Below are 15,157 nucleotides of genomic sequence, written 5' to 3' on the forward strand. Positions count from 1 at the left end.
CCCCTGCCCCCAGATCAAATGTGAGTCTCACTGACAATACCAGCTGATCCCACTAGCAGGGGTATTAATAGAGAGCACAGCTAACAAAAAATGAACAGTTGAAATGTTTACCTTTCCTGCTACATTTGAGACTACTCTATTCAATCAAAACACACAGGCTGGCATAGGGGGACAGGCAAGAAGAATTACACCATAACAAATGTCAAGCCCATGAAATCTCTTTGTCTAACACTCCTTTCCTCTATGGAGAAAGAAACTGGTGGCCAGGGGACATTGCAAAAGGAGATTCCATCACAATCAGTGGCAGGCGTGGTTATTGCTATTCAATTTTACAGACTATAGAATAGGTTTCTCTTCTAATTGAGCCAGTCAGGGAAAATAGCTTATGCTCCTTCAGTCAGTGCCAAAATGTCCAATGAAGCCTGACTAAAATGACCAGACTACAAATATAAGTGAATATAGCAAGAATAAGGGAAATTATAAGTTCAATGGTAAAAGACAATCCGTTGAAGCCAACATTAAGACAAATCAGACATTGGGATTATATGGCAAGGATTTTAAACAAGTTAAAATATTTTAATAAGAGATTATAAATTATTTTCCAAAAAATTAAAGAGACATTTTTATCAAATAAACAGAAGTTAAAATAAATGTAGTGTATCACATTGATTTTCAAATATTGAACCATGCTTGCAACCCAGGAATAAATTCCATTTGATCATAGTGAATGATTCTTTTAATATACTGTTGTATTCTATTTTCTAGTGCTTTGTTGAGAATTTTTACATCCATGTTCACCAAGCATATGGTGGGACTGATTTGAAGGGATACATGCACCCCAATGTTTATAGCAGCATTATCAACAATAGCAAATTATGGAAAGAACCCAAATGTCCATCAAGTGATGAATGGATAAAGAAGTTGTGGTGTGTGTGTGTGTGTGTGTGTGTGTGTGTATATATATATATATAATAAAAAAAGAATGAAATCTTGCCATTTGCAATGACATGGATGGAACTAGAGATTATAAGTAAGTCAGAGAAAGACAAATATCATATGATTTCACTCATATGGAATATAAGAAACAAAACATGAACATAAGGGGTGGAAAAGAGAGATAAAGGTAAACAGAGAAACAGACTCTTAACTATAGAGAACAAACTGAAGGTTGTTGGAGGGGAGGTGGGTGGGGGGATGAGTTAAATGGGTGATGGGTATTAAGGAGGGCACTTGTTACAAGCACTGGGTGTTATATGTAAGTGATAAATTACTAAAACCCATACCTGAAAATAATATTACACTGTATGTAAACTAGTTGGAATTTAAATAAAAACTTGGAAGAAAAAAATGAAAAAGTTAAAGTAGAGAACCAATTGGTAATCCTAGAATTTACACATAAAATACCAAATCAAAACAAACAAACAAATAAACAAAACAAACAAACAAAAAACAATGGATGGGCTCAATAATAGAGTGGAGATGACCTGGGACAGAATCAATAAAACTGAAGACAGAACCAAAGAATTCACCCAATTCTTTTTGTTTATTTATTTATTTTTGAGAAATTGAGTAAGGGAGGGGCAGAGAGAGAGACACACAGAGAATCCTGAGCAGGCCCTGTGCTAGCAGTGCAGAGCCTGACACAGGGCTTGACCTCACAAATGGTGATATCATGACCTGAGCTGAAAACAAGAGTCAGATGCTTAACCAACTGAGCCACTCAGGCATCCCCAGAACTCACCCAATTTAAAAATCAAAGAGAAAATAAATTTTAAAAAATATTAACAGAGTGTAAAGGATCTGTGGGATAATAACAGATGATTCAATATTTGTATCATTGAAGTCCCAGAAAGAAATAAATGGTTCTGAAAGAGTATTCCAAGAAATAATGTCAGTAAGCTCCACATTTGGTGGAATATATAAATTGATAGATTAAAAAAGCTAAGAAAACCTCAAGCAAACTCAACTTAAAGAAATCCATGCCAAAATACATCTTATTTAACTAGGACCAAGAGGAAACCTTAAGACCAATCAGAGAGAAATGACATTGCATACAGGGGAACTGCAATCTGAGAACAAGTGATTTCTCCTCTGAAACCAGGGAGACCAGGAGGAAGTAGTTTGGTATTTTCAAATGCTGACTGGCTACTGCAAGTTCTATAGCTAGCGAAACTGTTTTTGTTTTTTCTAGAATGAAGAGAAACTAAAGATTTCCTTGTTCAAAGGAACACTAAAGAAATTTATTTCTAATGGACATTCTCTAAAAGAGGGACAAAATGAAATTCTTCAAACATAGAGGAAATGATAAAATGATCTTGAAACATCAAAAGGAAGAAAAAGCAATAGAAAGAACAGAAATATGAGTACATAAAAAAGGCCAACGTAGGGCACCTAGGTGGCTCAGTGAGTTAATTGCCAACTTCGGCTCAGGCCATGATCTCACGGTTTGTGAGTTCGAGCCCTGCGTCGGGCTCTGTGCTGACAACTCAGAGCCTGGAGCCTGTTTCAGATTCTGTGTCTCCCTCTCTCTGCCCCTTCCCTGCTCGTGCTCTCTCTCTCTCTCTCTCTCTCAAAAATGAATAAACATTATTTTTTTTAAAGGCCAACTTTTACCTCATAAATTTTAGAAATCATATTTGATGACTAAGTTACAAAACACTTAAATGTTATATGTTACTAGAGATAGGATATTTAAAAGTGGGAGAGGTAAAGGCCCTGAAAAGGAAGCAAAGTTCTACACTTCTTTTGACCTGGTGGATACTTGATATCAGTAGACTGTAATTTATCTATGTGTATTTTAATACTCAGAGCATCACTAACAAAACTGTATAAGGATATGTGCTCCAAAACACCATAAATAAATCAAGATGTAGTCCTAAAAATGTTCAAGTAACTCACAGGAAGGCAGTAAGAGACAGAAGAATGAGAGCTAAAGTAAACATAAAATTACTAATAAAATGACAGAATCAAGCTCTAACATATCAACGGTTGCCTAAATGTTAAATTATAAATAGCAAGATACACCATTAAAAGATAGATATTGTCAGAGCAGACTTTTTAAAAAAAATTACCTGACAAGAAACTGTTCACAGAAAACTTATATGAAATTCAATAACATAGGTGGGTTGAATGTAAAAGAATGAAGAAAGATTTACTGTGCAAACATTATAAAAGTAGGTGAAGTTAATGTATGACAGATAGCACAGTAAAGAAAACAACTAGAGATTAAGTAGGACATTTCATAATGATAAGAAAAGGTTTTTTTCCCCTGGAAAAATATAATGATCTTAAATGTGTATGCCCCAATAAACAACAGAGTCTCAAAATTCATGAAGCAAAACCTATAGAGTTGGAAAAAAATAATAAAAATATTTTCAATTTTTTTAAGGACTTCATCGCCTGCCACTCAGTGTCTGATAAAACAGCTAGACAGAGAATTACCGGGAACATAAAACCTGAACCCAAACAACAGGATCTAAATGATAGCTCACAAAATGAATGTTGAAAGATTTTAAATAATTAAATTTATAGAGTATGTTCTGACCATAAGACAAACATGAAACCAGTATCAGAGAGATGAAAGGAAAATCTCAAATAACAAATATAATAAAAAATATAGAACTGAAAGAAAATACATATACAATATATACAATATGAAAGACGTTTCTGAAGTAGTGCTGAGAGGAAATTTATAGCTCAAAATAATTAGGAAGAAAGAAAGTTCTCACACAAAGTTCCTACCTCAAGAAACTAAAAAGCTAAAGCAAAATGAACCCAAAGTATACAAAGAAGGAGAAAAGAACAAGAAATCAATGAAATTGAAAATAGTTAAGTAATAGAGAAAAAATTAATGAAACAAAATGTTGGCTATTCAAAAAAGATAATTCATAAAATTGATAAACTTCTAGCAGATAGTCAAAAATAAAAATAAATAAGAAACAAATCAGCAATATCAAAAATGAAAGAATATCACTATAAGATGCTGTCCCTATAAAAGAATAATAACGCTATAAAAATTTTTGCACTCAATAATTTAGAAGATATGGACAAATTATTCAAACACTATAAACAATCAAAAGACAACTAAGATAGAATAATCTTAAGTCTCTAATTTGAATTCATAATTTAAAATCACCAATCACTGGATAATTATAACATTCAAACGTTTAATACAAATTTTATACTGTCTTTCAGAAAACAGGAGAGGAGGAAATATTTCACATTATGAGTACACATTATATGAGGTCAGTATCACAAAACCAAAGATTTTTTTTAAATAAACTAAAAATTAAAATTTTCTATTAACTTAAACTCAAAGCTCCTCAACAAAAATATTAGCACATTAAACCTACAAATGTACAGTGGGGCGCCTGGGTGGCTCCGGCCGTTAAGCGTCCGACTTCGGCTCAGATCATAATCTCACGATCCATGAGTTCGAGCCCCGCATGGGGCTCTGTGCTGACTGCTCAGAGCCTAGAGCCTGTTTCAGATTCTGTGTCTCCCTCTCTCTCTGCCCCTCCCCTGTTCATGCTCTGTCTCTCTCTGTCTCAAAAATAAATAAACGTTAAAAAAAAATTAAAAAACAAAAACCTACAAATGTATTGTATTAAATGCCATCACCAAGTAGAATTTATTCTAAGTATGCAAGGATAGTTCAACATTTGGAAAGGTATCCAAAAATCCATCATATAAACAGTCTGAAGCAGAAAAATCATTTGAACATCAATTGATGCATTATAATGCATATATATATATATATATATGCATTATAATAATGCAATAATATCCATTATTACAATAAAGAAATAGGAAAATTGTCTTAACTTCTTTGAAAAGATCTATTTGTATTGAAAAGGAAGGTCTTACTTTAACAGATTGCTTGATAAAACTAAACACTATACATGTACTAACAATAATGCATAAAGTAAAGGACACTGAATTTCAATTAAGTAGCATTCAAAGACTTCTTTGCTTCTGAAGAGAGTTAACCAAGAATTTGCAGTAACTCAAATTGCAGAAATTGAACACTGGGTGAATTTTTACTTACTTAGAAATTCCAACAAGAAAAATGGAAGGCTATTTGAAATCAACTGTGAGAAGAGCCTTTTTGCCACTGTTTTGAATTATTAGCTTCTCAACTGGAGAAAGTTTTATGTATTAGAGTTAGAGAGTTTTCTTAAATGTTATGAAAGAAAAAAAAAATCAGTGTTAAGCAAATGATGTCAGCACCTAAGTCTTGCAACAGTGAAGTCTCTGCTAATGATTTATTCATGTGTGGTTCCAAATTTGCTAATAATAAATGATATCACCACATTGGAGAAAATTGATACTCCCATTTCTCGTCCACTTAATGTAAGAAAAATTCAAGGAAAGAAGGGGCTAAGTAACATGCAACAGCCACAAAAGTAGAGACCAAAAGCAGCAGAAATTAACCTAAAGCAATAGTGAATGCACATGATCACTAAGTATTTATATTTCTATTATTATGTGTCAAAACAAAACAATTTTTGGAAGAGTGTCTTTCATTTGGATGGGAGAAGATTGTGCAAACATACTGTGACCTTCCTTTGGGGGAGAAAAAAAATGAATGGATATCTCACAGGAGTTAGACCCTTTTATTTTTGGCCTCTTCTTGCTCAACTCTTTCCTGAACTCAACAGGAAAATTAGCCCGGTGTCAGTGCCAAGGAGGAATTCAATCTGATATTTTGTGACTAAATTTATAATCGTATAACACAAGACTGAAAGAAAAATGTGACATTATAACTGACAAAAGATTAACTAACTAACAGATTTCTATTAGGTCAGCAGGGGAAAAAAATGTGTAAAGATGCAAGCATATACAACTACATTCTATGTATCGGAGGCAAACAGCCTACCCAAGTGTTTTTCTCTTTGTCAGTGTGAAATTGCTACAGAACTAAATGATTTACAGCTATTATTACAAATCGATTCATACTATATCATTACTTACACAATGGTGATAGATGACTATGAAATGACTTTAAACATACAAATGGAACAAGACCATAGTTAAAACTACAAAATACATATTTGAATATTTTTTTATCACAATGTCATTTTTATGGGACTTCAAAACTATACTGAGGTATCAAAAGCAGCTAGAGAAGTCTGGTGATACTACATAATTTGTTCATTGTTCATATTTTGTAGTTCAGATCACCCTGAGTGTATATTATAGATTAGATAATTATAAATTGCTACTTTATCTATTTAATAATTTTTAATGAATTGAGTATTATAAAGAAAACTACGACAAAGAATTTCCAAACAATGTGTAAAGTACCGAATTGTGACTTTGTATAATTTTGCTCAATGGCTAAGGAGAGAGTGTTTCAAATTAAAGCATAAAACCATAGCATGCAATATTTATTATCTAAAAATATAAAGCCTTGGATTCTAATAGAATAAATGAGAAATGACACCTTGAGCTTTAAACTAGCTTCCACACAACAGCAAGTCACAGAGAGATGCTTGACCCATTGTCTTATGCATTTGGACAAGTTTTATACTCAGCTCACTACATCCATTATTTATTATTGTTATTATTGGTGAACTTGAGTAAATACATTTACTCCATCCTTAGCTTTTTCTTGGCTATAGAGGCATAAATATTTAAAGTATAAAAAGCATAAGCTTTAAGGCTGCCATAAGTCCACAGCATAAATTACAAAATACGTTTCTGTCACTGAACACCTAGTTCTTTACGTCCATTAAAATTTACTGTTCATCTTAGACATTTTTACTTATAAGCTCTCGACTTAGGCAAAAAAGATATATTAAAGAAGAATGATAAAAAGGAATTCGTATGATAAATATATAAAATATGAACACATTTTATATTTACTTTTTAAAAGGAAGAAAAGGGAATATAAGGAAGTATATAACCAATTAAGCATTAAGGCAGTATTCAATGTGGGTAACTCATACAGTATTCATGCTATGAAATTATACTTTTGGAGAAGCTTAATACTTCTCAGGATAAAATGTGGGATAAATATTGTTGAAGAATATACCCATCTCTGCATTTTGAAATGATAACTTGATGAAACATACAAATTATTAAGTTCATGTACATATTTATGTCAATTTCTGAACTTTTTATTCTCTCATTAATTTTATTTTTGTATTTAGTGATTATGTGTGGCTGGGTTTCCAAGTATATTTCTTACTGCAACTGAGCAGACATTGCTGGTGTCCTGGATTGTATTTCTTTCCACAGTATCAGTCTGCCCTTTCTTGAGCAAAGAACTTGAGCAATTCTGTCCAATTATCATGAGGTCCTGGAGGAAACAAGCTTACGTGGACCACAACATCCTTGAAAATGGAAACCTATATTAGCTTTTCCTCTTTACCCATCCCCTTTCCCAATTCCTTTACCATTATTGCCTGGAATTGCCTTCCAAATAAAATACTTGGAACCAAGTCCTTGTGTTAGGCTCAGTTTTGTGGGAAACTCCAAATAAAACACTCTTTTTGTCTCCTTATAGAAACTAACAAATTGATAGATTTAAGGTCTAGTTGAATAGAATACTCTCACTTGTGTTAACAACTAGTAGGTTTTCTCTGTCTTCATTATCTTGATATCTGTATCATTAGCTACTCCTCTACCAACCAACATGGAGAGCTTCTTTCAGTTTCCTTTTTCTATCCTTAACCGCTTTTTACTGTCTCACCTGTTACTGGAGTGGTTATTAATGTTCAGTCCCCAGCTTTCTTTCATTAAATCATTTGCTTTAAGAATCCAATTTATTCTGAGGAAAGGAGAGAGGAAAGGAAATCCCTAACTGGTCTGTTTTCACCTTGTCTCACTCTATTTTTTCCTTACAGCAACCAAAGTGATTTATTTAAATTACATATATATAGTTACGCTGATCTTTTCAAAATATTTGTATATTTTTCAACTTTGCTGACTTCCTTATTTAGTTGTACTCTCACAGAATACTATACTTTTTTTTAAATTTATTTTATTTTTCAGAGAGAGCACGAGCGGGGCAGGGGCAGAGAGAAAGGGAGACAGAGGATCCGAAGCAGGCTCTGCACTGACAGCAGTTAGCCCAATGTGGGGCTCAAGCTCAGGAACTGCGAGGTCATGACTGAGCCGAAGTCAGAGGCTCAGACAACTGAGCTACCAAGGCACTCCAATACTATACTTCTTTAAGTAAAATGTAGGATGGTTTAAATCAAGATTTGACCAACTATTCATTTAATGATTTTCTTTCCTATTGAACAAGGGGTTACATAAAAATAGTTTAAGCATGTTAACAATGAGACAATCATTGATTCTAAAGGTTCAAAAGATAAAGTTATTGTAATCCTTTGCATGGCACAAATCATTAAAAATGTTACATAAACACAATAAAGCACTTCAGGCAATCTGCTGAATACCTTAAATCTTGTTTAAATCTTACAACAATGTTTTGAAGTGTTCACTCCACTGGAAGCTCCAACAGGCTAGGGTTTATTCTCTTCTTGTACCTTACAGCATCATCGGTCATAAGTTGAGAAGAGGGACTTCATAAATATTGGTTGAAACAAAAAGCATGAGCTAGATAATGTATTACTATTGTTGCTGCCCCAAGAAAGGCAGAAACTAACTCCAAAAGTTTATTTGAATTGGAGGTTGAGACTAATGATTACAAATACACCCAGGGAGCAGGAATGGACTTCTTATTTATTTACATAATAAGGCTTTCTGAGGAGTGCAGGTTGGAAATGGCTGGAGGGAGGCAGAATGAGTTGGTTGGGACTTTACAATGGCTGTGGAGTGAAAAAGGAGAAAGGTTCCTGTGCACTGGCTGGATGTTTGTGAGGTCTGAACATAACACCAGGGCTAAGGAAGGGAGTTCACTGGCTCTCTTGTTAGTTGACCAACTTGTCGAAGAAGTGGGGAGAAGGGGCTTGAAAGCTGTCAGAATGTTTATTACCAAATGGATACTAAATAACATTTCTAATACTTTGTCACTGTAATGTAGGTAAATGTTTTTGTTACATTAAAAGAAAAAAATGCTTAGTTGTGGTGAGGTCAAATAACTTGAAGATAGCTATACTGAATGGGTAGGTTTGCAGGCACTGATTCAGGTCACATAACTCTAAAGCCCATAGTTTTTTAACAAACGTGCTATCCTGATAAGCAATTGAGACGGCATTATATTACTCTTCACATCTATTTTACATTTCAGAGAATTTTGAAGGATGGAAGCAAATGAAGATGGTGACAAGAGAACACTAGGATAAATGGAGAAAGTATTAAGTAAAGTTGCAAGCTAATCTCACAAGGAAAAGTGAGCAAATAAATGATGTTAAATACATTGCAGAAGACAGTGTTTTCTCTTTAAGAAAGCAGTTTATTTTACTTGAGAGAGAAAACAGGCTTTTTGTTTAATTCAATCTATTAAACACTCATATTAACTACTGTCTCCTATTTGAACCCCATCAAAATACCACGAAGCAGTATTAAAAGATATATCCACAAGATCAAAGATTACAACACTGTATATGAAGCAGCAAAAGTTTGGAATCTGGAAAGGATATCATCTAATTTAGTCCATCATGGAGAATTGAAACAGTCTGCAGAGAAAAATCATGTAGCTAGCAAATTCTCCCTGCTGAGCCTCCAAAAGCTTAGGAATATGAGGCATCAGGTTTCTCTCAGGTGGTTTTCTTGGCTGAAGTGAAAAAACAGGAGGAATGGCACAAAATCTGACTAAGGATTCGTTTGACACCTCATCCTTTCTCCAAATTTATTTGCCCAGAGGGCTTTCCAAATCACCTCACCAAACTCACTCCGCCTGCCTCTACATGACTTCATTATGGCTTTCTGGGACGAACTTAGAGAGTATCTGCATTCCAGGCAGGCTGAAAACGAAGATGCTACTTAAAACCAGAGTGATTAAAAGAAACTATTTACCAAATGCTTTTCCTCTGGTAGTCTTCGAGAACAGCATTAACCAGGATTTTACTGTCTGAGGAGTTTGAAAGAGTCCTCTCTGCTCTTGGAGGAAGTGGTCAGCACAAGAGAAAAGACAACCAGATCTCAGTATTTGGCCAACCACATCATCCTCACAGTAAGGCACATACCCTGGCAACCATATTTCCTGCACACGAAGTTTCCAATCACCTTTTCACTCTCTAATGCAAAGAAATTAAAACCTCAGACACATTTGAAGAATGCCTTTGACTAAAAATTAAAAAAAAAGAAAACTTTAAAACTCAAGATACACACCAGGGAAAATATAAATATAAAATTTGAAAACAACAGTATTACTACCAAAAAGAAATCAGAGAAAACATTCTGTTCATGAAATATTACTAGGGAAAAAAAGGAAAACAATAAAACAAAAGCAATTTGAAAACTATATCACAGAGATGTAAAACGTAAGAAAAATTTGGGGCACCTGGCTGGCTCAGTTGACGGAGGATGAGACTCTTGATCTCAGTGTCATGAGTTCAAGCCAACACAATACTAAAAAAGAACATAGTTGGATGCTACCCAAATTCAAAGCCAGTTATAAAGCCAAAGTAATAATTTTTTTTTAAATGTGGTAATGGCCAAAGAATAGACAAATGGATCAATGGAATCGAATAGAATAAATACTATCAGCTGATCTTGACAAAGGAACAAAGGCAATACAATGGATGAAAATCATCTCTTTAACAAATGGTGTGGGAACAACTGGACATTCACAAGCCAAAAACTGAACCTAGATACAAGTCTTCCATCCTCACAAGTAACTCGAAATAGATCGTAGACCTAAATGTAAAATACAAAACTGTAAAACTTCTAAAAATTAGCATGGGAGGAAATCTACATGTCCCTGGGCCTAGTGATATCTGTTTAGATATAGTACCAAACACATTTTGATCCATTAAAGAAATAATTGATAACCTGGACTTCATTAATATTAAAAACTTCTGGTCTGCAAAAGACAGTGTCACAAAAATGAGAGGAAGGCCACAGATTGGAAGAAAACATTTGCAAAAGATATATCTGACAAAGAACTGTTAACCAAAATATGCAGAGAACTCTGAAAACTCAACAATAAAAAAATACTAACATGATTAAAAATGGGCCACAGGCCTTAACAGACACCTTATCAAATAAGATGCACAGACTGCAAATAATCACACAAAAAATACTAGATATCATATGTCATCAGGAAAAGGCAAATTAAAATAATGAGATACCACTACTTACCTATTAAAATGGCCAAAATGCAGAACACTGCCAAGTCCAAACGTTGGCAAGAATATGTGGTGATAGGAATCCTCATTCATTGCTGGAGGAATTGGAAAATGATATAGCCACCTTGCAGGTAGTTTGGTGGTTTCTGACAAAATTAAACATACAGTTTAGAAATAGTCTTCCTTGGTATTTACTCACAGGAGTCAAAAACTGTGTCTACACAAATCCCCACAGACCAATGCTTGTGGCAATTTTACTCATAATTGCCCAAACTGGAAACAACCAAAATGTCCTTCAGAAAGTGAATGAATAAATAAGCTGTGGCATATCCAGACAATGCAATATTAATCAAAGGTAAAAATGAAATGAGCTATCAAATCACGAAAAAACATGAAACGTAAGTGCATATTACCATGTAAAAGATGCCACTGGAATAGGCTACATACTACATGATTCCAACTTATGTGACATTCTGGAAAAAGCAAAGCTATGGAGACTAAAAAGTTCAGTGGTTGCCAGGGATGGTGGTGGAGAAGAAGATGAACACATAGGTATTGCACAAAGTTCTCTGTATACTATTATAATGAATGATGGATATATTTCATACATTTGTCCCAACCCACAGAATGTACACACCCAGAGTGAACCCTAAGGTAAACTGGGAACTTTGGTTAACTATCATATTTCAATGTAGGTTTATCCTTTTTAAAAAAAAATTCATCATTTTGATTGATGTACTATTTCTGAGTGGTACTGATAATAAGGGAAGCTACCTATGTGTGAAAGCATAGCCTCATTGTGTTGTAAACTTAAAACTGCTTTAAAAAATAAAATATCTTAAGAAAAAAAGATTGAAAAGGTAACAAAAAGGTAAATAAAATAAAATCATAACATTATTCTTGCAATGTACATTTGAATAATATGAACTCTACAAAGGGAGAATGATAAAAAGGAGATTCAAAATGGAGAAAAAATTAAAATTCCTATGTACTCCTCCTCAGAGTCCATGGTATGTTCAATTTATATTGGAACACTCTTAGTGTGGTAAAAAGACGTGAAGAAAGGGAACTAGTTTACAATATTGAAATTCGGTCTGTTTTTTTTCTATCTGATCTTCAGGCTGTGACCTTCACCAGTGTTTTTCCAGTGGTATAGCCAAGTTTTTCTTCTATAGACTTACTCATTTCTCTGGTTTCATGTTCTCAACATGTTTTTTTGATCTTTAACCATTGTTTACTATGTTTTTCATCTCCCCCAATCTTAGGTGAGAAAGGACTGAATGGGCTTGCCATGGGAGAAACTCCCTTTCTTCAGCTTAGATAAGTTTCTGGCAATTACCTTTAATTGGAGAATAGGTTGTTTTTTAATAGAGAATGTTCTGGGTGTATATCATAATTGTTACTTTCCCTTCCTCCTGCCAGATTCAATAGAGAATCTTTCTTAATCTTCTCCAAGAACCTGATGGGTTCTCTGGAGGTAAAGCCATGAAAGGGTGGAAAGCCTTCTCAAACTGTGACCTGCCCCCTCCTCAAGGAATTTTTCACCCTCTGGTTGTCCCCACTCAGCTTCTGTAATTCATCAAAATGACCACCTATCAATTGTTTATATCGGTTTATGCCCCTCAGGAGATTATTTTCCAGGTCAACATGTCTCAACTGTGTCTCTAACGTGACTGTCTTTTCAGATTTCAAGGTAGCAGTTTCTCTCTAACCATTGTTGGAGGTTGGAGTTATCCGATGAGCCCAAGAAAAAGTCATCGATTTCAGTTTGCCCTTTTTTGTGTGTGTATGTGTTGTAAGATTGGGATATTGACTTCTGTTAAAATAAAATAAACTGAGCTACAAATTTTCAAGAATTTATTTAAGTATATGTTCATTTGAGTTGGGTAGCTCCAAACCTAAACTGGTTAGGTGCAATTCCACTCACAGGAGTTAGGGTAGAGGCTTTTACAGAGAAGATGTGAAAAAGCAAGGACTTTATGTACTTGGTTGTTCTTAAGTTTCATTTTCTCATCTTCGAGTGCATTGACCCGTTGCTTAGGTTTTAGTTTGCTACAGAGACTACCAAGGTGTCAGAGCCACCTCAGTCTAATAGCCTCCTTGTTAAATTACTTGAACACTCCAAGCTCTTTAAACTTCACAGATAAAGTCCTCTACATTGTTATTTAAAACATTTAATTGAGCTTTATTACATAATATTTATATTTTTCTTTAGCAAAATGAGGGTTTTTTTTTAATTTTTTTAATGTTTATTTATTTTTGAGAGAGAGAAACATAGCACAAGTGGGGAAGGGCCAGAGAGAATTTGAAGCAGGCTCCAGGCTTGGAGTTGTCAGCACAGAGCCCGACATGGGGCTTGAACTCACAAACTGCGAGATCATGACCTGAGCCTAAGTCAGACATGCAACCGACTGAGCCACCCAGGTGTTCCACAAAATGAGTTTTAGGCATGTATTTTGTTAAGTGTTCTTATGAAGTATAGTAGACATTTATGTTTTATTCTCCTCATATAGTATACCTACTTATGTAATATTATAAATTAAGAAATTAAGACATGTAAATGCCTCTACTATTTTATTATCAACATTATCTTGTCAAGATCTATTGCCATAAAAATCTAAACTAGGAATAGGGAAAGGATTCTCTGAATCCCATAGGATGTTTATATGAATGGATATTGCAAGAACTATTCTTCGTCTTAAAATGAATGGAATGCACCTTAAATGCATGTATTAATTGTAGCCAAATATAAATCAGAACAGAATAATACCATGTAAATGTTTTCATTTAACTTCATAAAATGTGAAGACAAACTAAAGAGCTAAAGTAAATCTAAATAATGAAGAACACTTATTCCCTAAATGCCGAACATACTATATTACAGTAAGAAAGTCAGAATCATTTTTGTTACTAAATAACTACTGATACTGTCTGAAATAATAAATTTCCAAGAAAACTCATCTTTCTCTTTTCAAATTAAGCATCAAGGGAAATGCAGTTAAATCAAAGCATTTATTACATTTGTTTAAACATTCATAATAGACCACAGATGGTTTAAAAATATCAGACCATTTACAAGTGTTCTATTTTACTAATTAGTAAATAAAAAACAAGAAAAAATATGCTATGTTCAGTTAACAGTAGATTTGCCTATTCATGAACATGTCAAAAAACAGCTTAACTAATTTAGATGAGAACAATTAAATACTTATGACGATTATATATCAATAATTGTTCCTTAAACATGAATTATTATATTTGATCAGCACTTTATTATGCAATTTTATTAAACTGAAGTTTGCATATTTTCAATATATGATAATTGGGGCAGAAGTTAAGGTCCAGATTTTCATTGAACTATTTGTGAACAAATATTTAAGTGACATGGAAAGTGAACAAAACGCTTTAATTAATATCACATTCTGCTTAAATAAAACCATTAATAGGTAAATGGAAATTATAGCAAGTGAATAGCTCATTCTTTGCAAAATAAAGCAGCGTAATTCAAGCTATTAAAAACAATACCTATGTTTACTTTGTATGTGTGTGGTATTTTCTGTTTACATTTTGCTGTTCTTAGAAATATTGCCCAGACAGAACTACCATAGGCATGGAGAAGTGCAAGAAGCATTCACTGTGTACTCAAAAGAAGATTTAGATAGACGAGGTAAAATATGTATGAATAAATAAAAAACAAGAGTCAAGCAATCTTAGAGGTATGTGTGCAGTTTGGTTTAAAAATAAATATAGATATTATTAAAGTATAAATAAAAAGAATTATATAAAAATGTTGCAAATGGCATTTGGAAACAGGAATGTACATTTGAGTCTATAGTTTTCTTCACTTGACTTTAAGCTGTCTGTAGACTGATATAATTGTAGCTTTTTGGTGGAGATTTTGGAATTAAAGACATTTTAGGGCTCTTTAGACTTCACAAAATCATATCCTTAAA

This window comes from Panthera pardus, unplaced genomic scaffold, assembly GCF_024362965.1.
Source record: "Panthera pardus isolate Hobbes unplaced genomic scaffold, ASM2436296v1 HiC_scaffold_13, whole genome shotgun sequence".
Classification (NCBI taxonomy): Eukaryota; Metazoa; Chordata; class Mammalia; order Carnivora; family Felidae; genus Panthera; species Panthera pardus.